We start from the raw sequence: 25,608 nt of genomic DNA, 5'->3' as shown, positions 1-25,608 counted from the left end.
TGCCCATCAGCAGATGAGTGGATTAGAAAACTATGGTACATCTACACAATGGAATACTACGCTGCTATAAAAAAGAAGGAATTCTTACCATTTGCAGCAGCTTGGATGGACCTGGAGAGCATTCTGTTAAGTCAAATAAGCCAGGCAATGAAAGAAAAATACCACATGATCTCACTCATTTATGGAAAATAAAGAACATTATAACCTGATGAACAAAAAGATAGATACAGAGGCAGTAAAGCACCGAACAGACTGTCAAATTACAGCGGGAAGGCTGGGGAGTGTTGGGGAGGGGGATAAAGAGATCAACCAAAGGACTTGTATACATCCATATAAGCACAACAAATTAACATGAAACACTGGGGGGGGGGGGGATGAGGGCATGTGACAGGGGGTAGAGGAGGATGGGGGAAGGTCAATGGGGGAAAAAAAAGGAGATATATGTACTACCACATGTAATACTTTAAACAAACAAACAAAAAAAAACAGAAAGGGGGAACTTAGAGAAAAAGGCCTCTGCCTTAGAAAAGTAAGTGTGCAAATATAATAGTGCTGTTTGAGAGTGTTACTAGTTTCAACTGGAATTCTAAATTGTCCCCAAACCACTTTGTTTATTAAAATTATTTTAGAAGGATACATTTTTTTAATATCATAAAATTTTTGGTTTTGCCAAGAGAGTTAACGAAAAAAGGTAAGAATATTTTTAGCCACCAGAAACATTTTTTCCCTTCATATCAGAAACATTTCGACATGAATAATTCACAAGGCTGGGTAGTAATTTCAATTTGAATTAATTCTGAAATAATTCACACTTGAGGTTCAGTGCTACACACACTGTAGTGGCCTAGGATGCTTGTTTTTGAAGGCAACATTTTTGACATGTAGCTGCAAAACTCAAGAAAATTAATAGCACTCTGAAAAAAGGTTATATGGGCAAATAATGTTAAGCATTGTCTACTTGGTTTCCCAAATAGAATGAGATTAATATGATTTATACATTTTTTCCCAAACTACAGTGTTTTTCTTTTAAATTCAAGACAACATGCAGGAGGAAGCTGATGTATGTTGCACATTGATGTTTTTTCTTCTCCCCCTCTCTCTCTAAAATTCAATAAACTATTCTTTTAAATAAATAAATAAATAAATAAACAAACAAACAAACAAGCAAGCAAGCTTGAGTGGCTGCAGCAAAGTGAGTGAGGAGGTTTGGAAAGAGATTAGCTGGAGACCTGGGCACTTTCTCTCACAGGGGCTGGATGCAAAGGGCCCTATGAACACATGTTTGAGAAGGCTCCCACTCTTAGGAAACAAAACACTTTTCATGTAAAGGGTTAAACGTTCTATGCACCACCAAATTATACTTTCATTTGTTAACGTGCTATCTGGAAGTAAAGAAATAATTTATCTTTTGCTCTCTCCCTAATCAGAGGCTTTGGTCAGTTGGTTTTGGACAGCTTTGAGCAGTCTGGAGATACACATCCTCCCAAGACTGTCTCTTTGACTCTAGATTTCATCAGTTTTTCTGAGGCAATAGAAAAAAGTCATGGCTTCATCCAGAGAAAATGTGATGATGGTAGCCATCAAAATGTAAGGTGGTGCCTTATGGGCCTTGACTACTAGATGTCAGCGTGGAGTATGTGGGACTTAGAATACCTGGGAATCTAGTTGAAAAGTTCCCTTAGGGCCGTTGGAGCTCTGACTTCAGAGTGTGGTGGCTATTGGTGTCTCCCCAATGTCCGCTGAGCCCTTTGTCACCCTAGCCTACAGTGTACTAGTAAGTTAAAAAACCAAGATCTGCCCTGCTGGTGTGGCTCGCTGGTTGAGCGTTGACCTATGAAGCAGGAGGTCTTCGTTCTATTCCTGGTCAGGGCACAAGCCTGAGATGTGAGCTCGATCCCCAGTGTGGGGCATGCAGGAGGCAGCTGATCAATGATTCTTATTGATATTTCTCTCTCTCTGTCCCTCTCCCCGCCCCCCTCTGAAATCAATAAAATATATTTAAAAAATAACAAAAAACCAAGATCTGATTGTGTTCCATGTTAGCTGAAAATCCCCCCACTGCTTCCCAGTGGGTAAGAGACCCTAGTCCATAGTAAGCCCCTCACCACTTTTCCCTTGCCTGCTTCATGCAACCCCTCCCCGCTGTACTCTAGTGGAGAGAAACTTCTCAGATGCCCACTCACACTCCAAAGCTCAACCCATCTTTGGGGAAAGCTTGTCTCCTGTATTTTCCCTGGGCATATATTTAAGGTTCAGCCCAAATGTCACCTCTTAAGCCCTGCTGGATCTCATCCCTATAGTCAGAATTAATCTTCTTTTGTGAACACCTCTGTGGAGCCTTTTTTAGCCACTGGACAAATATGCCAGGCATGGTGCTATTGCCTAGCTTGGGTCATTCTGCATGAGGCCAGGGCCCTACCTAGCATCTGGGGGCACATCTGGGTAAATTACAGAGACACCCCCCTTCCTTTTTCTGGCTGGCACAGCCTCTGAGCCAGGACAAAGGCTTGTCAAATGGAATCTGTCCAAACTACAAGCATAATTAGTGACTGTAGTGACCCTATAACTTCGTGCTTTGTATTAAGATGTGTGGGTTGATGACGCTTTGTATATTGAGCTGTTTGAGGGAAGTGTACGCAGTTTCTCAGCACCCAGCTTATACATAGTAGGTGCTTAGTACATACCTATGAAAATTGGAGAAAAAATCGAAATAATGTTTCCTAGAACCTCCCTGTGTGTGCTGGGGAAGAGGAGACGGATAAGAGCTAAGTGTCTTTAAAACTTTTTATGAGATAGAAACCACACTCGTCTGGAGTCTGCATGCACCTCAAGGACTCTGAGACCCATGCTTTGCAACCTTGGCTGTACATTAGAATCACCTGGAAAGCGTGGCCAACTACGCATGCCCAGACCAAGTCAATCAGAATCTCAGCTGTGGGGCCAGAAAGAGTTTCCCCCCGCCCCAAGGTGATTTCAATGTGTAGCTGAGGCTGAGAACCACTGACCTGGAGAGACTTGGTGAGGGAAGGTGAGTTCTTGTGTCCTTGTTCTGTGTGAGGAGAGCTCTGGAAAAGCATAAAAGATACAGACGAAAACAGAATACCAACAGCGGGCTGGGACAGGTGAACAAGTGGGCCGACCCAGGGTGACTAGATCTTTCCTGTGTCTGGCTGGCATGGCAACAGCATTATATTGGTGGCAGCCCTGGGAATGAAAAAATGGACGCTGCCATGTGTTTGAAAGCTTCTCAGGAAGCCAGCCCGCAGCTGTCTAGCTGACTGTCCCTGGCTTCCTAAGAACTAACGTTTTCTTCCACAAGTTGTAAAAGTAAGCAAAGCAGAAAGTCCCTTGGCCTGTGAGGGTTTGCTCTAAGGTAACCTTCTTTGTTTTATACTGTGGACTGCTGAGATGGGGTTTGCTCTGTCTGGTAAATGCTGAATCTGCTGAGCCTAAAAAAGCACTTGGAGGATGACTGATGCATTTTTCAATGAACTTAATTTTTTAGAGCAGTTTAAAGCTCACAAACAAAATTGAGTAGAAAATACAGATTTTTCCAAGTAACTCAGCATATTCACCGTTAACACCTTTCCCAAGTGGGGTAAATTTGGTACACTTGTGAATCTATTCTAAGAAAACATTGTTTATATATTTATTGATTGATTGATTTAGGATGAAGAGCCACTTTATTTATTTTAATTTTTGGTTTATTTTCTTTATTTTTTATTTTTCAACTACTGTTTACCTTTGATAGTATCTTGTGCTGGTTTCAGGTGTACAGCATAGTGGTTAGACAATCATGTACTTTAAAAAGTGTTCCCCCAGCCCTAATCGGTTTGGCTCAGTGGATAGAGCGTCGGCCTTCGGACTGATGGGTCCTGCGTTCCATTCCAGTCAAGGGCATGTACCTTGGTTGCGGGCACATTCCCCAGTAGGGGTTGTGTGCAGGAGGCGGCTGATCAATGTTTCTCTCTCATTGATGTTTCTAACTCTCTATCCCTCTCCCTTCCTCTCTGTAAAAAATCAATAAAATATATTTTTAAAAAATAAAAATAAATAAAAAGTGTTCCCCCAATACCTACCTGGCTTTTACCTGGTTATTGCAATATTATTGACTGTATTTTCATATATGCTATACTTTACATCCACATGACTATTTTATAACTACCAATTTGTGATTTTTTTTCTTTTAAACAATTTGTACTTCTTAATCCCTTCATCTATTTCACCCAGTTCACCACTCTCTTCTGCCTCTGGTAACCACCTCTTTGCTTCCATGAATCTCTCTTTGCTTCCATGAGTCTGTTTGACTTTGTTTGTTCGTTTATTTTGGATAACTCTTTTTTTAGATAATCAGGGACTTTTACTGGTATATTAACTGTAAGAATTAGGTCCAATTGGATAGTGCAAGATGTATATACAAGAAGGGGCATCGCGTAATGTTTGCAGTAATTTTTTTAAAGGCCAGAAGCCATTGCAGGACTGCACGCATTTCTAGAACTCTTCCTGGCAGCAAGAAAGGACTTATTCGAGAGAGGACAGTAAACTCAGCCCAGTCAGGGACAGGAAGTTGGCAGAATGACCCTAGCAAATGCCCAGCGAGAGTCCTGGCCAAAATGTTAGCTGAAATTTTGTCCTTTTTTAGCAGCTTTATTGAGAGATAATTCACATACCACATGCTGTTTCATAAATATGAGCCCTGAACCCATGGTTAATTGACTCTTCCTTACATTTGAATATGGGCATTTGCTGGTTGTTATTAGTTATGTGGGCAGACATATCAAGGGCAAATATCAAGTTCATGAAACATGGTTTATAGTGGAACAATCTAGAGCTTAGGGACTTGTGTTCAGATTTGAAATTACCGATCCTGTGCCTTTGGGCAAATCAAGCTTCTCAGGTCCCAGTCTCCCCGTCTATAAAATGAAGAGGTTGACTATGATCTCTTGAGTAACTGCTAGCTCTGTGATGCTCTGCAAGTGCTCACGCTGAAAAAGCTGGAGGTTTATATTAAATGCATTTGATGGCATAAAGGTGGGTGACAGAGAAATGCAGGAAGGGAAGACAGAAGAAGACCATGGGTTTTGAGAAACTCGACTGTGATCTCACTTGCCTTTTGTAAAGAACCCTTGGCTTCTAAGTTTCTAAGATAAAAGTCACTCTCCCAAGGCTGAGACTGTTTGGGCTGAGATGTTAGCTCAGTGATGGAGAGTGTGGCAGTAATTCAATATTTTCCATCACATGATGCCTGAAGCCCCTGAGGTGGGTGGGGAGGGGATACCTTATGTATATGAGATGAAATAGAATATCGAGGTCCCCTTAATTCCACCCACAGGAGGGGAGAAAGAGCATTGGTGACAAGATTGTGTCTTCCCTAAGTGGAAGAGTATAAAAGTTCAGGTCAAAGTCAGAATATTAACACAAATTCCCCCTTTGGTAAGTTTTATAAATGAAGAAACTGAGATCCAGCAAGGTTGTATGATGTAGGCCAATTTGTGGTAGAACAAGGTTAAGAATTAGGCTTGCGGTGGAGTAGAAAGGGCCCATAAATGTGAGGTAACGAACATGCCATTCATTGTGGTATTCTCCAGCTCCTAGTCCGGTGTCTGACACATAGTAGGTGCTTCATAAACAATGGTCATCACTGACCAATTGACTGACTTTGTGAATGAATGCATGTGTTTCTACCTTGTGTGGTAACCAGCTGGACTAACACACGATTCATTTCAAGCAGACGAAGTGGAACAAAATAAATAAATTGTGATATATATGTGATGCAAACAGTATTACTAACTAAACAATGATATGAAATGTCTCTAATTCATAATATTAATTGGAAAAAAAAGAGAAGAACAATGTGCATAGTAGATTTCTTTTTTTCTGTTTGTGTAACAGGGTATGGGCCTACGCAGATGCTTCTTAATGTATAGACTCTGGGAAGCAGAGACAGGAAATGGGAAAGAGTGGAGAATATACTTTCCATACATATTTATATGGTTTCATTGTGTATTTATATTATTTAACAGGTAATTAATTTTAAACCTCAAAATAGCCAAACATTAGCTTCTTAATTCAGGCAAGGGTTTTTATTCATTGTGTGCCTGGTGCTTTAAGAAAAAAGGAGATAAAGAGGGGATGTTGCTAGCATAATTGACCTTCATTGATGAACTGATAACTAGTTTAGAGCTGAACTGTTTTCCTGGCCGACAATGAATGCTTCATTTTCTGACTATTTCCATCAGCCCTGCCCTCCATTGTTCACAGGACTGGGCCACAAGTCTCTCCTAGCACATTGGTTCTCAAAGTGAGGTTCCACACCAGCCATGTCAGCAATTCCAGGGAATTTGTTAGAAATACAAATTTTTAGTTCTCACCCCAGACTGAGTAAATCAGGAATTCTAGTAGTTGAGCCCACACATCTGTAACTTTTAAAATTCATTATATATATATATATATATATATATATATATATATAATTTCAGAGAGAAAGGAAGAGGGGGAGAGAGATAGAAACATCAACGATGAGCGAGAATCATTGATTGACTGCCTTCTGCACACTCCCTACTGGGCATGTGCTCTGACCCTGAATCGAACTAATCGAACTATGGCCTACTGGTTAATAGGATGAAGCTCAACCACTGAGCCATGCTGGTCTGGCCACACATCTGTGTTTTAACCAGAATTCCCAGAGGTTCAGATGCCCCTCAAGTCTGAGAGTCATTGCCTTAGTGGATCCTCCTTTAAACTGGAGAGCAGCAGTGGTTTCTTTACTCTGCAAGCATTACTTGCACTTTTCCTGAAGTGGACCAATCTCACTCATCGCCTGCATCTTGCTCTCCTTTTCTCTTTGTCCAGGGTCTTTGGAAGGGTCATGCACAATCGGGGTGGGTCAGAATGCTTATTTGCCCTGCCACTACTCTCCAACCACCTCTGAGAACCTCCTGCCTGAGTATTTGAATGTCAGAGTATGATGCTCAGAACTGAAGGAAGGGACTTAAGCTATCAGAGATCCAGCAGATACCAGCTAAGGGGGATGTCCACAGAGGAGATGTGTCCTTGACCATAGAGAATGTGACAGTGGGACTTATTGCTGCTGTATCCAAGTCTCAGGCCTAATGAATGATAAAAAATCAAACCTGAAGTTACACATCAAACCAGGTGAGTGTACTTTGCATATTTTCTTTATGAATAATCCCCTGCAGATCATGTTAAATATACTAATTGTTCTCACGTCTGTCCTTCCCAATGACAACCCTGGTGGTTGGCCCCTAAGACTTATTGGTCCACAAGCAAAGACCAGCCACATTTAATTCCTTCATCTATATTGAAACTTATGGATAGGATCTATATAATGGCAGGAAAGGCCTAGATCAGTGTTTGGACCCTGATTGCTCATCAGATTCATTTGGGGGGCTTTTTAACACGATAGATATTGAGCCCGACCCACAAACCTGAGAAACCAGTGTCTCTGGAGGTAGAGCCTGAGCACTGGGAGTTTACAGTCTTCTTCAGGTGCTTCTCTCCCGCCTGCTGCCAGGATTGAGACCCACTGAACTGTGGGTGTGCGCAGGGCTGCATGTGCTTGCATGTTTTAAGATTTATAGAGCATGTACTTGTGACTGATGGAGCTGAATTCAACTCCAGTTCTGCCGCTTACTAGCTGTGTAATGTTGCACCAGTTATTTAAACTGTGTGACCTTCTCCTCTATGAAATATGATAATACCTACTACGTAGGCCATTGGAAGGATTTTAGGAGATGTATTGTGAAAAGCATTTAGTGTGTGGCTATTAGTTCCATTATTAACAATTAGACTGTGACATTGATGACAGTTCTTAAAATGTGTAATGAACATTTTAAAACTGTGATATACTCTCAAGGAAGGTGTCCAGGTTTGAAGGTGAGCATGTGTTTCTCTTTATTTATTTCCCTTTGGATTCCTTGAAACAAGCTCTCTGCTCTCAGGGAAGCCTCATCCTTACATTGCTTTCTGACACTAGCCAAGGTCACCCCTGCTTGGACTCCATGGAGAGCCTTCGCTACAGCCTTTCCAAGGATGTTCACCACTGAGGAGCATGGCTCAGGTAATGTTACATGGGTGCAGGAGGAAGCCTTTAGGTGGCTTCTGAATTCAGAGGATTTCAAATGAATGGAATTAGGAAAAAGTGAGGAAATAGCTTAAGAATTGATGCATGGATGTTTCTGTACATGAGATAGAGTCTGAGGTAAAAAAATAAAGTAAAGGAAGGTGGTTGAGATAAACCTGTGCTGGGAAAAATGAGCCCTGGGTTAGGATTTTTTTTTTAATATGTTTTACTGATTTTTTTTACAGAGAGGAAGAGAAAGGGATAGAGAGTTAGAAACATCAATGAGAGAGAAACATCAATCAGCTGCTTCCTGCACACCTCCTACTGGGGATGTGCCCGCAAGCAAGGTACATGCCCTTGACCAGAATTGAACCTGGGTTTCAGTCTGCAAGCCGACACTCTATCCACTGAGCCAAATTGTTTAGGGCTAGGATTCTTGATTAGTCACAAACTAGTCCAGGGCCAGTGAACAAGGCCAATGACATAGCAGTGTTTTTTGTGCATTGATCACATAAATGTCATCTATGGGTTGATAAGGAGCAATGAAAACACTATCTTTTTATGTTCTGCCAAGGCCTGGATATTAGGGACCATTTTAGTATGTGTAAAAGGGTTTGAAGGGAGGGTATGAAGACTTGAAAGAGTCTGACATTTTGTGCACACACACACACACACACACACACACTCCAAAATTATAGATACTTATAGAAACAGGTGAGGAAGTTCTTTTTGACTTGTAATCTCTTTCCTAGCAGTTGCTCAAGAAAATCTTACAACCAAGGTGACAGGTTTTAAGTCAAGGCATCAAAGCTATATATTGGCACTCAGTAATGCCCAGCAATCCTATATCTTTCTAGTGTGCTCTGAGATGAACATCCAAACCTCATTGCCATTCAAGTCTTCCTCATTTCTCCCTCAATTTGAAATATCAAAGGCCTGTTCCATCTGCTTTGCCTCAGTCAAGACTTTGTTGAATCTCCTTTCCACCCTCTCTTCTAGACTTATCTCATGCTTTCTATTTATGCTATTTTCACTGGTATAAAAACATGTTCTAGTTTATACATTCCTCTCCAGCTACGACCATTTCTCTGCTCTCCTTCACAGCCATATTTCTCAGAAGAGTTGTTCCTATTTGTCACCCGCTCCCATACTTGTCAACCTACCATATAGCTTCTATCCCAAAGCATCATGGAAATACTTTACTCGAGCTCACCAATGACCTCCCATTTGCTAATGCAATAGACACCTCAGTCTTCATTGTAACCAATCTTTGAGCAATAATTAAGTTGATTCTCATTCTGGAAAGTCTTCCTTCTCTTGCCTTCTGAAACAACACTCTCATACTTCATTGGCCATCCATTTCCAGTCATTTTTATTACCTATTCTGTGTGACTTTTAAATGTTGAGAATCCTCTTTCTATACTTCTACATGAAGACCTATTATTTCCATAGACTTAAATGCCATCCTTAGTATTGTTATAGGTTAGTAAGAAGCTTGAAAAAATCCAGGGCAGGAGAACTTGGGAAACTGAAATGAGAAAAATAAACAAGGTCAAACAGTTTAGCAGCCTGCAGCCAGCTTGTAAATAGCAAGCCCTTATCTTCCCCCAACCAAGGACACTTGAGAGCAAATGGTTAATGTCTCCAAAGAATGCAGGAGAGAAGGGGGAAGTGGGAAAGAAGGAGAATTTTAATGCATCCACTCCCAACCAGAGTATACATAGCTTAGGTCAACCTGAAACCAACAAAAAGGCAGTAAAGAGGAGGGAGTAGGAGGGAGGGGGCAGTCATATGTCATTCCACTGTTTAAATAGAGAATCCAGCAGTTTTGGAATGTAATTGTCAGGTGCTTCTCATATAGTCTGGCAAAGCCATAGCAAAGTAAGGGAGGGAGATCTTCAGACTTAACCTGTACCAGGAAATGCAGTAGAGGAATTTAAAAATCTGTAGACAGAAAAGTACATAAGGCAAAAACCAACAACTGCCCCTAACCCCCACCACACTCATTCCTAGGATAGGCTGAGAAAGCCCATCTGCATGTTCTGAAGGATGGGAGATCTGCTTGCCTTGCTTCTTTAAGAAATGTGCATGCTTTACTTTATTAATGAATTGGCTTTCTCACAACACAATCATCTGGAGTCACTGGTTTGAATTCATCCATGTCAGAAGACAAGAATTGAGGTGGTGACAGCCTTCTCCCTCTAACTCAAGTGTCTGTGAGAGGTGCCTGTAATAATATCTCTTAGATGTCCCTCTCATCTAACATGTTCAGGGGAACCCTAGATTCTATATTATACCTTCCCAGAATGCAACCTCTCTCTTCCTGGCCCTTCCCATCACCATATCCATTTGGTTTCTTAAGCCAGAAAGCAGGGAGCCATCCTTGAATCCTCTCTTTCCTCCCCCCTACCACACAATTCAAGATCAGTTTCTACAGTCTTTCTCCAAAATATATCTAAAATCTAGTCATTATTCTGAGTCTCTATTAGTGACCACCTTACTCTGAGGCACCATCATCTTTACTTGTCTCCTCACTATTTTATCCCTCCTTTTAATCCACATTTCTCATAGCAGCCTGAGTAATCCTCTTCAGCCCAATCACATTGTATTTCTGCACATTGCCATTTCTTGCAGGTCTTAGAATAGAATTTTTGATTGTGACTTAAATGGTTCCTTAGGATCTAGCTCTAGCTCACCTCTCAGACCTTATCTTGGGCCACTCTCTTTTTTTTTAAAAAAAAAATTTAATATATTTTATTGATTTTTTATAGAGAGGAAGGGGAAGGGATAGAGAATTAGAAACATTGATGAGAGAGAAACATCGGTCAACTGCCACCTGCACACCTCCTACTGGGGATGTGCCTGCAACCAAGGTACATGCCCTTGACCGGAATAGAACCTGGGACCTTTCAGGTTCTGATGCTCTATCCACTGAGCCAAACTGGTTAGGCTTGGGTCACTATCTTATTCCAGACATCTTTTCAATTTCTGGCACTCATCTTGATCTTTATCAGGGGTTCTCTCAGCCTGGAATGCTCCTTCTGGCTGTTCATGTGGCTGACTTTTTTCAGCATTGACTTTAAAGTTTACCTTTTCTGAGAGTGCTTTCCTGACCCCCATCTCTGTTAGTAGTTTTAATACATTATTGGTATCCTTTATATCACATCACAATTAGAAATTATTATTATGACTATTTTTAATTAATTTGTTATTTACTTTTGTAAAAGGGCTCCCTTAGTAAAACACAAGCTTCATAAAGTCAGGTCTCATAATTCACCTTTTATGTCCTTGGTACTTAGCATACCACCTAGCAGACACACAGTAGGTGTTCCATGTGTTTTTTAAATATGAAAAATGCATCTTGATTACTTTCTAGCATAGTTCATGTAAAACCAAGGAACACATTGGTAGTTTGATTTAATTTAATATATAAGGGAAGACTAGATTTCCTTAAATAGTCCTTGCCTCCAGTCAGCCCATTTTATATCATATGTCTTTTTTTTAATGAAAGTACTTTTAATTTACTTTTTTGAAACTTAAAAAAATTATTATATGAGTTTATTTGAGCCAACTGATAATATATGCCAGGGAGCAAAATCTCTAATGCTCCCTTTTTACCTGGGGGATTCTCAGAGGAAAGAGAAGTTACAGAATTCCAGGTAAGAATATTCAAGGATGGGGTAGGGAAAAGTGAGAATCTTGAAGGTTTCTATACTAAAATGGCTTTGATGTTTTTATTTTAAATTTTATTTTTTAAATATATGTTGATTCAGAGAGGAAGAGAGAGGGGGAGAGAGATAGAAATATCAATGATAAGAGAGAATCATTGATTGCCTGCCTCCTATACACCTCACACAGGGGATCGAGCCCACAACCCGGCCATGTGCCCTTGACTGGAATTGAACCCAGGACCCTTCAGTCCACAAGCCGAAGCAATAGCTACTGATCCAAAGTGGCTAGGGCTGGCTTTGATCTTTGATCTTGGAAGTCCTGCCCTGGGACTCTGGGATCTAATCTTATGCTTTCTTTTCGCTTTTGGCCTGGAGGTATGAAATGTAAACATGCTGCTCTGTTTACTTCTTGATCCCACTAGCGTCCTTAGTCCCAATGTTAAGGTATAGAAGTCATCTCCCCATGACAGGAAATGCTTATTTATTTCTATATTAATGGGCCTTTTCAGTCAACTGACTCTTCAACTGATGGAGTATCTAATACATCCAGGCTCTGGGTGGGCCCCATAGGTAAACAAGAAATGAAGAATCTACTCTCAGGGCTTTTATAGTCCAGTCCAGGTGTTCTTAACTCATTAGAATCACTTATACAGTCTGTTGTCATCACCAGAGCAGATACACCAGATTATTTACAGATAAACTCTAAGCATAGGTATTTTTATAAAGCTTCCCAAGTGATTCTAATGTCTAAATAGGTTTGAGGACTACTGGTCCTTTATATTGCAGTGTTAGTGTCCACTCCTGATTATATGCACATAGGTACGTACACACACATGCATCCACCCCAATGCCATTTACATATAGCGTACATAACTTTTACTTCATTTTAGCAATGTTTGTTATATTGGTAGAATGTAGTATATTTTAAGAAAAAGAAGACTCTACCTATTGAATACTATATAAACTAATAATAATTTTAGACTAAGCATATTCATGAAGACAAAAGAGTCTACAGTAAATAGTCAGAAGTCAAAAAGATCAAGTAAAATATTTGTCAATGATTTAGATTTTCTCTGTCACTATTCTTTCTTAGAACTGAAACCTGCAATGTGATAACATTCATAGGTAACATTTATATGCATTAATCTATTGTTTTGTGACATCATTTGGTTAATGTCCATTTCTACCTATAAAGATAAACTCCATAGAAAACAAGGAACTTGTCTGCCACATTAACAGTTGTATCCTGCCTGGCTGGCACTGCTTAGTGGTCGAGTATCAACCTATGAACCAGGAGGTCACGGCTCAATTCTCAGTCAGGGCACATGCCTGATTGAGGACTCGATCCCTATTGTGGGCCTTGCAGGAGGCAGCCAATCAATGACTCTCTCTCATCATTGATATTCCTATCTCTCTCTCCCTCTTACTTCCTCTCTGACATAAAACATATATATATATATATATATATATATATATATATGTATATATGTATACATATATATATATGTATATGTGTATATATATAACTGTATATATATATAACTATATATATATATATATATATATATATATATATATATATATACTATTATATCCGCTGCTGCACCACCTGATACTTAGTAGGCACTTAATAAATATTTTATTATGAATGAATAAATATTCTTACAGCAGCCTGGAAAGATAGAGTAATAATTATTCCCATTTTACAAATGAGGATCCTGAGACAAGTTTTTCTAGTATAGTAACCTTCATGGGATGTGTGTTTTATTTACTGCTGTGTCTCTTGCTACATGAAACAGTGTGTAACACATTAAATAGTCCCTCAGTAAATGAAATAACAAAACCCAAGATTATATGGCTGGTTAGTGACAGGGACAGATTTCAAACTCAAATATGCTTGGATACATAACATATTTATTTATTTTTTGTTTTTTAAAATTGTTCTAGACCACAGAACAATTGAACTAATAGTACAAGGAACAATAGTATCCTTCGCCAAGATGTGTAATTTAATATTTTACTATGTCTCCTTTATCTAGTTCTCTATTCATACACACTTTTTAAAAATGATGTTTCAGATATCTTGACATGTCACTAAACTTTAATCTATACCTCCTAAGAATAAAGATATTCTCTTAGATCAGACAATGATATAATTATATCTAAGAAAATTAAGAGTAATTCAGATTTTCTCAGTGTTCCTCACATTATTCTATTTTTCTCCACTAGTCAAGACCCAGTCAAGCATCATGTACTGCTATGCCATCAGACCCAGATTCTTTACCAAAAAATCCTTACCAGAGAATATGTTATTGATTTTAGAGAGAGAGAGGAAAGGAGAAGGACAGAGAGAGAGAGAGAGAGAGAGAGAGAGAGAGAGAGAGAGAGAAACACAAGTTGGTTATGCCCCCAGGGAGTCAACCTGCAACCTGGGTATGTGTCCTGAATGGGAATGGAACCCACAGCCCTTAGGTGCATGGGATGACACTCCAACCAATTAGCCACACTAGCCAGGCTTTCTTTTTGAGTTTATATTGTCTACTTCAAAAACTGTCAGATGTGTAAGCTGGTTGACCTTAAGATTCTGCCTGCAGCTACCCAGCATTCTTTTTCCATTTTCTGAAGGTAATTAGCTCACAAAACGATTGAACCATGACCTACCCAGTACTCAGACTTGTTACTCCCTTACCTCTGCATTCCAGCCAACAGGTTAGTCAACTCAGAGACTGCTAATCAGGGCATTAGAACTCAAATGAGCTTCTCTGTGAAGTAGGAATTCTTAATGTGGGGTCTCCTGAATTCCAGGAATTTCAGTCCCATGATGTGTCCACGAAGCTCCTGAAAAGGGGGGATGGAGGGAATTACATGCTGAGATGTATGCATGCCTTTTTTTTGGTACAGAAAGTCTACAGGGGCCACTGATTTTCTAAGAGAAGGGTGACTCATAAAAGATGAAGAAACTACTGGAGTAGACTAGATGGCCTTGAAGGTTTCCTTTGAGTCTCAACGTTTAAACTTCTTTGAATGAAGACACTCCTACAGATACCAACTTACACTCTCCTTCTCCAGCGAAGAAGCCAGCCAAGCAAGCCATGGTGTGGCAGTAGCTCCTGGGGAAAGAAGGAAGTGCACTTGTGTGTGTTGTCAAGTTCTGGCTGGGGTGAACTCAGAGGGAAATGTCTCTGACCAACTTCTCCATTCATTGAGAGAACCGGGGCCATGCTTTTCACAGAAGAAGAAGCAGTGACTGGGATGCAATTCTGTTTCCTGGTGGAAGGAAGACGAAGGGCTGCAGCAATCTGTACTTGTCAGCCTCAGATCCCTTGGAGGAAGGACAGTGGTCCCTAAGCTTCCATTCCAAGACTGTGGAGACTAGCTCTGCCTTCCTTATTTGTTGTTTCTGTGTGAGACATAAGACAAATTTACTAAACATCTTTGGAGTGAAAACATTAAAAACGCAGAAAGGTAGTTTTCTGGAAAGCCCTTCCATTGAAGTACTCAGCCAGAACTTTGTCACCTCACTTCTTGGAGAATTCACAGACTCCAAGCTCCATCTGTGCTCTTATGTAGGCAAAAGTGGCTGTTGTTTCTGCATCATCTCCATGTCAGGCTCTTGGAAGTCTGTTCCTCCCTTGTCCATTTCCCCCTTTCTGCGGAGCCCTCCCCAGCACATAGGGAATCAATCAACAACATGCACCTGTCACTGTCTGAAAACTGCCCCTCCCTAGGTGATGACCAACCTGCTGCTGTGCTGCCTGCCATGGATGTTAGTCACCTGGAGGGAGGGGTCTTCAGAAGACACTTAGAACACATCAGTGGTTTTCCTCCAAAGGAGATTCTTACCCCACAGAAATCTTTAAACAAGGGTATGTATACCTGGATGATCATTACAATGATGTTTGCAAAAACCTCTTTCCACTGATAGGGGAATAGTTGATTATTGTGATCAATCAGCACAGTGAGGCAGGTAAGATGTATTCAAGGTAATTTCATCTTTGAGTTGTTTTGCTAATTTAACAATTATTTATTAGTGCTTACTATATGCCAGGTAATCTGATGCTGAGACCAGAGAGAGAGACCAAATAGATGCTTCCCTTACACCATAGAACTTCTAGTCTGACAGGCAGGAGAAGTGATTCCATCCATTCATTCTGTGAACATTTATGGCATCTGCTTTGTCAGGTCCTATTTTAGTCCCTTTGAATAGAACAGCAAGGAAGAAGGTGAAACCCTTACTCTGACAAAGCCTATGTCACTTGTCAGAGGGGAATGCTTTATTGATAAGTTAAAAAATGTTCTAGAATAGTATATATAAGTGATAGAAATTTTTTCTTTACCTTAAAAAGGTCTGGGAGACCCTCCTCTTCTTGATAAGACCTGGCACTTGGTCCTGGTCTCAGAAATACATGGAGGCAGAGGGAAGGGGCTCTGCCTTGGTATCAGGTCTTTGGTGCCCATGGCTTCCAGTCCCCTGGTTCTATCCTCAAGTGAAGGGACATGGATTTAAAAAAATCTGGAAGAATGTACCCAAATGAATGTGTTTACCCCACAGGAGTAAATGCTCAAGATATAGACTTGCACTTTTTCCTTTTAGGTGCTTCTGTAGCATTAGATGATCTCCATCTTCTTCTGTAATTGAAAGGCAAAGTTTAAGCATTATAGCAGGGTTTTCCTGTCTGCCCTTCACTTCACAGAAAGAAAGAAAGGCTGCTCTGTCTGTGGCATAGCCACTCTGCCAAACTGCTTCACTAATAAACTCTCCTTCACTTAAAAAGAAAGAAAGATATGAAGCCTGGGACAGGTTAAGTAAGTTAAAGGTCAGGCCGGCAGTGAACCTGAGTGGGATCCACTTTCCATCAATTTCTTGGAATGAGACAGATGGCAGAAAGAATGAAAAGCTACTACCAGTGCCCTGGAGATGACAAGTGGTAACTTAATCAGAGTAATAATATTGAATATATGATCTGTTTGTAGAAGTGCTTTAGGGTTTTTTCTCTCCCAGAGCTCTGCCTAAGAGACTCACCGGCTGTGAAAAGGAGGGCCCCTTTATCGTTTGAGACTGAAAAAGTAAGGTCTTACTATTTATCTGTCTATTCCTTTTTCTAGGGTTGAAATTCTGGAAGCAGAAATTCCAAGTGGTTCCTCATTTGTACTTCCCTTTATGGTGCTGCACCATGTGTTATTTTTATAAACTGAAGGCAGGGCCCTGCCACAGCAAAAAGATCCAGGCTAACTTTATTGTGAGTGGTGGAGGATTGATCCTGCATTATCTGCAAGGTGTGCTGCAATTGACTTCGGATGTCCCTTAAGCTTGTTCCCATTGAAATTTAAATTTTCTTTTCTTTTTTCCTGGAAAGTTTTATCAAAGCTAAAAATTATTTGGTGCATACTCTATGCTTGCTATCAGATACTTTCTCATGTACCTTTTCCATTTTTAAAACATATATATTTTTATTGATTTCAGAGAGGAAGGGAGAGGGAGAGAAAGATAGAAATATCAATGATGAGAGAGAATCACTGATTGGCTGCCTCCTGCATGCCTCCCCCTGGGGATCCAGCCAGCAACTAGGGCATTTGCCCTTGACCAGAATCAAACCAGGGACCCTTGTACCTACAGGCCTATGCTCCATCCACAGGCCTATGTTGTATCCACTGATTAGGCCTCCTTTAATATGTAAAAGCAACCATTTGAGGTATTTTGTAGTTAATAAAACAACATAACAAAAACCGATTTCATTTTCATTTACATTTAAAAATTAAACTAAACCACATCACTTTGTCTCCAGATTTCTATTGAGAAAGTGTGGATCCTTCTAGAGATAAGCTGAGATGCCCTAAAGCTGTAATTTTTAAGATTTTCCACCAATCTTTTCTGGGACTCAGTTGGGAAGTGGGGAAAAGGACAGTTGCACCATTAGGGTGAAAAGTTCTCAAGCTTAAGGAAGGCTCAGATTTGGGCCGATTTTCTCTGGAATCTGGGCAAAGAGCAGTATGAGTCAGAAATGTTAGTTCCAGGCTTCAGGATCCTCTGTAGTTACCTTGACTGCAACTATTAAGGGCATTCCAAGTTACTCATTTACTCACAGTAATGATTTCTCTTCGTAGTTTTTGCTGAAATTCCTTCTGCTTATGGTGTGACTCTCTTTTCCCAGAGAAAGCAGTGAGCTTATTTATTTATTTATTTTTATTTTATTTTATTTTTTAATATATTTTATTGATTTTTTACAGACAGGAAGGGAGAGGGAGAGGGATAGAGAGTTAGAAACATCAATGATAGAGAAACATGGATCAGCTGCCTCCTGCACACCCCCTACTGGGGATGTGCCCACAACCAAGGTACATGCCCTTGACAGGAATCAAACCTGGGGCTCTTCAGTTCTCAGGCCGACGCTCTATCCACTAAGCCAAACCAGTTAGGGCTGAGCTTTTTTAAAAAACCTTTTTAATTATTTAAACTATTCATGTATGGTGGTGGTCATGGAACTTGTTTAAATATGCGTATTACCTTAGCTGGTTTGGCTCAGTGGATAGAACATCACCCCTTGGACTGAAGCGTGGGTTCAATTCTAGGTCAAGAGCATACACCTCAGTTGCAGGCTTGATCCCATCCCCAGATAGATGGGGCACATGTGGGAGGCAACCAATCAATGTGTCGCTCTCACATTGATGTTTTTCTCTCTCTGTCTCTCCTCCTCTGTTCCACGCTCTCTAAAAAAACAAACAACAAACACACACACACACACACACACACACACACACACACACACACACACAAAACAATTAATGGAAAAATAACCTGAGATGAGGATTAACCAAAAAATAGAAATAAAGATACCAACAAATAATAAGTTAAAAAAACACAAATATGCTTATTTTATTTATGGATGGGTCACCTTTAGAAAACATTTTACAATAGTTTACATAATAATAAATAGCAAATCTTGCAAAATGCCAGTGTTATTAAGTCTCTTTGACCCAACCATCTTTTCTAAAATGGATGTGGAGGAAATGTCTTATAATCATGTGATCATGCACACTCGTTGTGAGTGAAAGTATTCACCCAAAAGCAAATATGTGATGTTGTCAGTGTTTCTAAGAAGACAACACCCATTGTTTTGGTTTTAGGAAGGAAAAGTCATGGTACTATCATGATATCTTTGAAAAACGTTCGGCTGTGCACAGGTACTGCCCCGTGGCTGTGTGAGGAGCATATCTCCCATCCAGTTTTCTGACATTTTTATCATACACAAATTCAAAACCTCGAGTGTCCATGGGCATGCTATTAACATCGGAAGGATTTATATCAATTATATTGGGGCACAGTGTAGCCCTAATCCTCCCCCCCCTTTTTTTTTTAATCCTTACCGGAGGATATTTTTCTTCCCATTGATTTTTAGGGAGAGTGGAAGGGGTGGAGGAAGGGAGAGAGAGAGGAGAAAGAGAAAGAAACTTCAATGTGAGATAGACACATTGACTCATTGCCTCCCCCGACATACACTGACCAGACCAGGTCTGGGATGGAACCTGCAATTCAGGTATGTGCCCTTGAATAGAAATTGAATCCGAGACCCTTCAGTGTACAGGCCAATGCTCTAACTATGGAGCCATATCAGCCAGGGATCTACTTTATTTTTTATTAAAGGTAGTAACTTGTTTTCCTAAACTTTTGAGGGTAAAGACTATAGGTTTGCTCCCCCCTTCCCCCCCCCCCCCCAGGATGTTCCATTGCTTAGCAAGAGGTGCCCAGTGAATATTTGGTGAAATAATGTTTGTTGAGTAACAAGAATAGTTGAGTAGGAGTAGGCATACTAGGCTTTCTCTTCTGTGTTGGCTCCACAGCGTGTCTTCTGTGGCTCCCATGTTCTAGTCCTATTTTTGGTCCTCAGTTTATTCATTAGAAGTTGAGGAGTTGGCCCCGGTAGTTTGAGAACCCTTTCATATATAAACAGTCTCAAAATTTGCGTGGCCTTTCAGCTCCAGAGCCTGACCTAAAATCAAGCTCTGTGTTGAATCTTAAAGACAGCCTAGCAGAGAACAAATGTTTTCCAGTCCACTAATATCTCCTTATAATCTATTTACATTAGGAAGTGGATACATTCAGCAAGAAGGTTGTGGCATACTGGAGAAATTTGACTTTCAAAGATACTTCCCAATGGTCTGATGTCAAGGTGTGGCAAAAAGGTAAAGAATGGAATGCTGGAAGAAAGTTGTCTTTATCTATAAAAACCCTTAGGGGAAGTATTGGTGACAAACCATCAGAGGAGCTGGAAACCTCCTAACTTACCCGTAAGTACAATCCTCTGGAAATTTACGCAGAAGAGAACATCAGAACTTTGTTGCTTGAACTTTCTGAGTATTATATGGCATACTAAGACAACAATGATTGAGCCAATAGAAGTTAGGGAAAATTCCAGGGGAGGGCGCAGAGGAATCAAGGTGGCCAAGTAGTAAATCCTGAACTCACCTCTTTCCAGGAATGTGTGGAAATTGTTGCACAAAGGTCACTGAGAACCACCCGAAGACCAGCTGAATAGAAGTCGTCCTCTAAGGTTATAAAGAAGGAGCCACGTTGACACAGGTAAGTGTGAATATGGGGTCAGGGCAGGTCCCACACTCCCTGTGTGGTGATGAATGAATGGGAGGGATAGTTGGGCTTCAGAGGTCCCCCCTAAAGAGCCAGAGGTCTGAACCCCACTTCAGGCTCCATAGCACAGGGCACCTGTGCCAAGAGTTCCTGTAACATTAGCTTTGGGCACCAGTGGGGATTATGTCTGGGATGGAGGAAGGGTTATGGGAGACCTAGCACTGTACTCGGAGGGTTCACATGAACTCCTGCCCTCTAAGCTCCAACACAGAGGCAGCAGTTCCAGAAGTTCCTGGGACATAAGGGGAGGAACTCAATGGACTAACTTTAGGGCAAAGGCTAGAGGGGCAGGGATTGGTAGGAACTCTCTCAGAGGACAGAAGCTCTGCTGGGTGCTATGTCCCTTGTTGAGTTCTTTCATCCAGCTCGCCCTGGGCAGGCAGGCACAAAATCTCTCTCTCTCCATTAACCTGGCCTACACTGTCTGCCCTGCTCTGGCTTTTCCCTGAGACCCTGTCCCATCCAATGAGCTCACCTTGCTGGAGCCTCCTCCAGAAGCTCCAGGCCCTTCACAGGAGCTCTCACAGTCTCTCTGAAAAGCTCTCATGTTCTACAGGAGTGATGGCCTGCTTCTGGCACGCCCTGCAATCTCTCCCAAATACCCTTCAATTCAGCACAAGCAGCAACCTAGGCATCTGTCAGTAGATGAATGGATAAAGAACACAAGTTACATATGTACAAAGGAATATTACCCAGTCATAAAAAGAATGAAATCTTGCATTTTGTGACAAAATGGACCTAAAGGATAGTATGCTAAGTGACAAAAGGCAGACAGAGAAAGAAAAAGACCATCAGTTTTCAGTTACATGTGGAATGTAAAAACAAGGACAAAGAAAACTAAATGGAAACAAGCTTATACAGACAGAGAACAAATTAATAGGTACGTGATTGGGGGTGGGGAAGGTGGGGGGTGTAAAAGATGAAGGGAATGAAAAAGTACAATCTGCCAGTTACGAAATAAGTAATAGGGAAGTAAAGTACAGCAGAGGGAATATGGTCAATAATATTGAATTATTATGTATGGTGTCACATGGGTCCTAGACTTATCGTGGGGATAACTTTGTAAGGTCTGTATGTCTAGTCACTCTTGTTGTACACCTGAAACAAATATCATCTTTTATGTCAATTATAATTTAAAAATCAATTTAAAAATTTGGGAAAATTCACAAAACTAGAGTTCCTTGAATTTCTTGGCAGATAGAGTCTCATTTAAATGGATTCATGGCTTATACATCTCAGTTGTTTAAGCTTCTCCTGGGTAACACCAGTGAGGAGGACCTGCATGTTTAGGCTTACTTGGAGGCTGTGACTTTAGAGCTGACACATTCCTTTGCTCAGCCTCTCTTCATCTGTGAAGTGGGGATTATATAATATGGTAATGGAAATGAACATGTGTATATGGAGCATACACAATAGCCATGTGTGGCTATTTTTTTTCTTTTAAAATTTATTTTATTGCCATGTGTGGCTATTTAAATTAAAATTAATTTATTTAAATTTTTATAAGTTGTAAATTGAGCCAAATTGACAACAGATGCTGGGGAGACAGATCTCAAATGCTCCTAATTTTAAATTAATTAAAATAAAATTAAATGAAAAAAATTAACTTCCTCATTTGTACTAACCACATTTTTGTTGTTGTTAATTCTCACACAAGGATCTTTTTCCATTGATTTTTAGGGAGAGTGAAAGAGAGAGGGAAATACAGAGAGAAACATCAATGAGAGAGAATCACACCAATTGGTTGCCTTCTGACTGAGCCTACAACCAAGGTTGCACAGCCTTTAATAAAATGGAACTGGGACCCTTTGGTCTGCAGGCTGATGCTCTATCCACTGTCAAACCACATTTTAAGTGCTTGCCCAAACCCATTAGAATAACCCCATCATCACAGAACATTCTGAGATAAACACAACACACACACACATACACACACACACACACACACACACACGCATGCACGAACTGCACACACCATAGGAAAGGAGTTAACAAGTGCAGTGTAGAAAACAAAACAGTGATGAGGAATGTCCCAGGTGACATTTAGGCAGAGAACAGAATGAAAAGGGGAAGTCTGGAAACGGTGAGCTAAAGGAATGGGCATCTAGGCAGAGACACCACCAGGAAGAAGGTACTAACGTAGGAATGCATTTGAAAGAACCACGAATCGATGGAGCCCCAGGGGCAGGGGAGAGATAGTAGGAAAATCTGAGAGTTAGGCAGAGGGAAGATCACTGGGCCTTTGCATCTAGGTTAGGAGTTAGGATTTTTTATTTTTTTCTGAAAGAGCCATGGGAGGTTTGTAAGTGGGGGAGTGACATGTTCTAGTTATATTTGCCATTTATATCATTCTGCACAACTATGCAATGTTTACTAGTTAAATGTTTACTTTACCTGTGTCTCTATCTGATTGTACAATCCTGGATTTTTTTATCCTTAGTATATTTGTCAGCCTCAATATAGCAATAAAAACTGTGGAAGAGTTTAATTAAATTAGAAAATCCTTATCACTGACCTACTGGGCATTGGCAGAGTCCCAGAGTATAACAACACTAATCAAAATATTTTAATTTTATTATATTGATATCGAGAGAGGAAGGGGGAGAGAAAAGAGAGAGAAAGAAACATCGATGTGAAAGAGAACATCAATCAGTTGCCTCCTGCACACACACACCTCAACTGGGGATCAAACCTGCAACCTGAGTACCTCCTGTCCTGGAACAGAACCCTCCACCTTTTGGCACACAGGGTGACTCTCCCAACAACTGAGCCACATGGGCCAGGGCTGGTCATAAAATCCTTTGCCTCCCAAATAAATAAGGCATGACCTATTTGTATGTGAAGCATTTCAGAATATGCCTCCTAACCTTTGGTGGTGGTTGAAGTAGGGTCAAAAGTGTCCACTGTAAGTATATAAAGACAAAGCATAAAGGGAAAGTGAGTATTCTAGGCTCACTAAACCTTTCCAAACCCCAGCTTCCTCCTCTAAGAATGGGTTAATAACAGCACCTGCCTAAGGGTGAAAGTAAAATGCACAGATCCCATGACACAGTAATTCTCCAGAAATGGTGGCTGTAGTATTCATGCATATTTAGGTTTAGTTTTGACTTCACCCACAGGTTTTTGTTCATTACAACAATCCTTTAAGGGAGATAGAACAAATATTTTTGGCCCCATTGAAGGAATGAGGAAATCAAGGCTTGGCTCAACTTAGTAACTCACAGAGCTACCAGCTTCCTAAGTGGCAGAGCTGGGATCTGAACCCAAGTGTGGAGAAAACTCTTTCTTGATGTGACCGCTGTCTCTCCCATGAGCTGGACTTGGGCTGGATCAGAGGCTGCTTTCCACAACTCCCTGTTAGAGACTGTCTGATGACAATTGATGTTCATTCTGACATAAATCAGCACCCCTTCCTTGCTTGCTGCTATGTGCTGGTCCCTGGTATAGGCCCATTGTTCTGACCTGGTTAAGCATTCTAAAATTAGAATAGATTTTATTAAGTGGATTTATTATTCAAATTTATTTAAATTTTTTGTTATTGATTTGAGGGAGAGAGATATAGATAGATAGATAGATAGATAGATAGATAGATAGATAGATAGAAACATCAATTTTTTGTTCAACTTATTTACGCATTCATTGGTTGATTCTTATATGAAACCCACAACCTTGGTTTATCAGGATGACGCTCTAACCAACTGAGCTATCTGTCCAGGGCTAATTTGGTGGGCTTAAAATACCAAAGGTACATGGATACAACCCAGTTGGTGTGGCTCAGTGGTTGAGTGTTGATCTATGAAACAGGAGTTCTCGGTTCTACTCCAGGTCAGGGTACATGCCTGGGTTGTGGGATCAATCTCCAATAGGGGGTAAGCAGCAGACAGACAATCAATTATTCTCTCTCATCATTGATTTTTCTATTTTTCTTTTTCTCTCCCTTCCTTCTGAAATCAATAAAAAAATATATTTTTAAAAAGTAAACTAAAAGAAAATCAGGATTTTGTTCTTTGTGTTAAAAGAAAGTAAAGGTGTAGAAAACAAAGGACACAGTAATAGGCCCTAAACTTGCCATGGATGAAGGAGTTATGATAATGAGGGCACCAAGCCCTTTATCCCTGGAACAGGAACCATTTAGTAGACTCTACAATGGGATTTTCCACCAGGATAGGTCTTCACATTCTTGAGTGTGGAAGAACTGCTTAGTCTCTGGTGGGACCCTGTTATTCTAATGCCCTTGGTTCCCATCCATGGAGACATGTTATACATGGACTGGTATATGCACCATCAAAAGAAGAAAGAATGGATCATCTTCTGGCATATACCCCTTCCTATTCCCTTACTTACCTCAGAGAGCACAGCTTCCTATTGGACAACATGTGGTTTACACAGCCTGGCTAGGCTGCAAGTGTAATTCTCAAAGAAGGAAAAGATCTCTTAGTTCAAGTTCCTACTAAATATTTGTCTTTCTGACCCTAGAATTCTGCTATTCTTGTGGTGTCCACTTATAGGGAGTGTGTGTGTGGGGGAGGAGTATTCATTATCCAAACTGAACGCTGTGTTTTTATACCCAATGCACCCACTAATATTTATTTTTGTTAGTAGAAGACCTACTAACGGACAAGCTTAGGACCTCTGGGAGCATGATGAAAAACATTGTTATTAATACTTGGACTGCTTCTTTTAATTTGTCTCTTTTTTTGTGCATGTATGTACTGAGAACTGTGTCTTCTATGTAGTCAATTAGCAATAATTGAGCTACCTTCCTGCCACTGAAGTCCCTGTTGACCTGTAGGTCACCTTTCAGAAGGGAGGTGGCATGGGAGTGTAAGAGTGGTCATGAGGGGTTGAGTGTGAGGAGAGACTGTTCCACAACATGACTTCTGTTTGTCCCACAAGCTATTTCAGGCCAGAATGGAGGTTGCTTTCCACAACCCTTCCCCCACTTTGATTGTCTGATCATAATCAATATTCATTCTGACGTTAATCGGTGCACTTTCTTTGCCTCCTGCCATGCACCAGTTCTTGGAGCAGGCCTTTGTCCTTTCCTTGCCAAGCATGTAAAGTAATTTCCAATACCTGGTAGCATTCATGAACTAGTATCTATGACTGTACCTTTACTCTATATAATTATCTGTGCCCTGCTAACAAGTGTGGGCTTCCATTTTGTCTTGCAGTCACCTGAGAAAGAGCTTGCATGTGAGTTTTTTTTT

The sequence above is a fragment of the Cnephaeus nilssonii genome, assembly GCF_951640355.1.
Source record: "Cnephaeus nilssonii genome assembly, chromosome: 5".
Classification (NCBI taxonomy): Eukaryota; Metazoa; Chordata; class Mammalia; order Chiroptera; family Vespertilionidae; genus Cnephaeus; species Cnephaeus nilssonii.
This window is presented reverse-complemented; position numbering follows the sequence as displayed.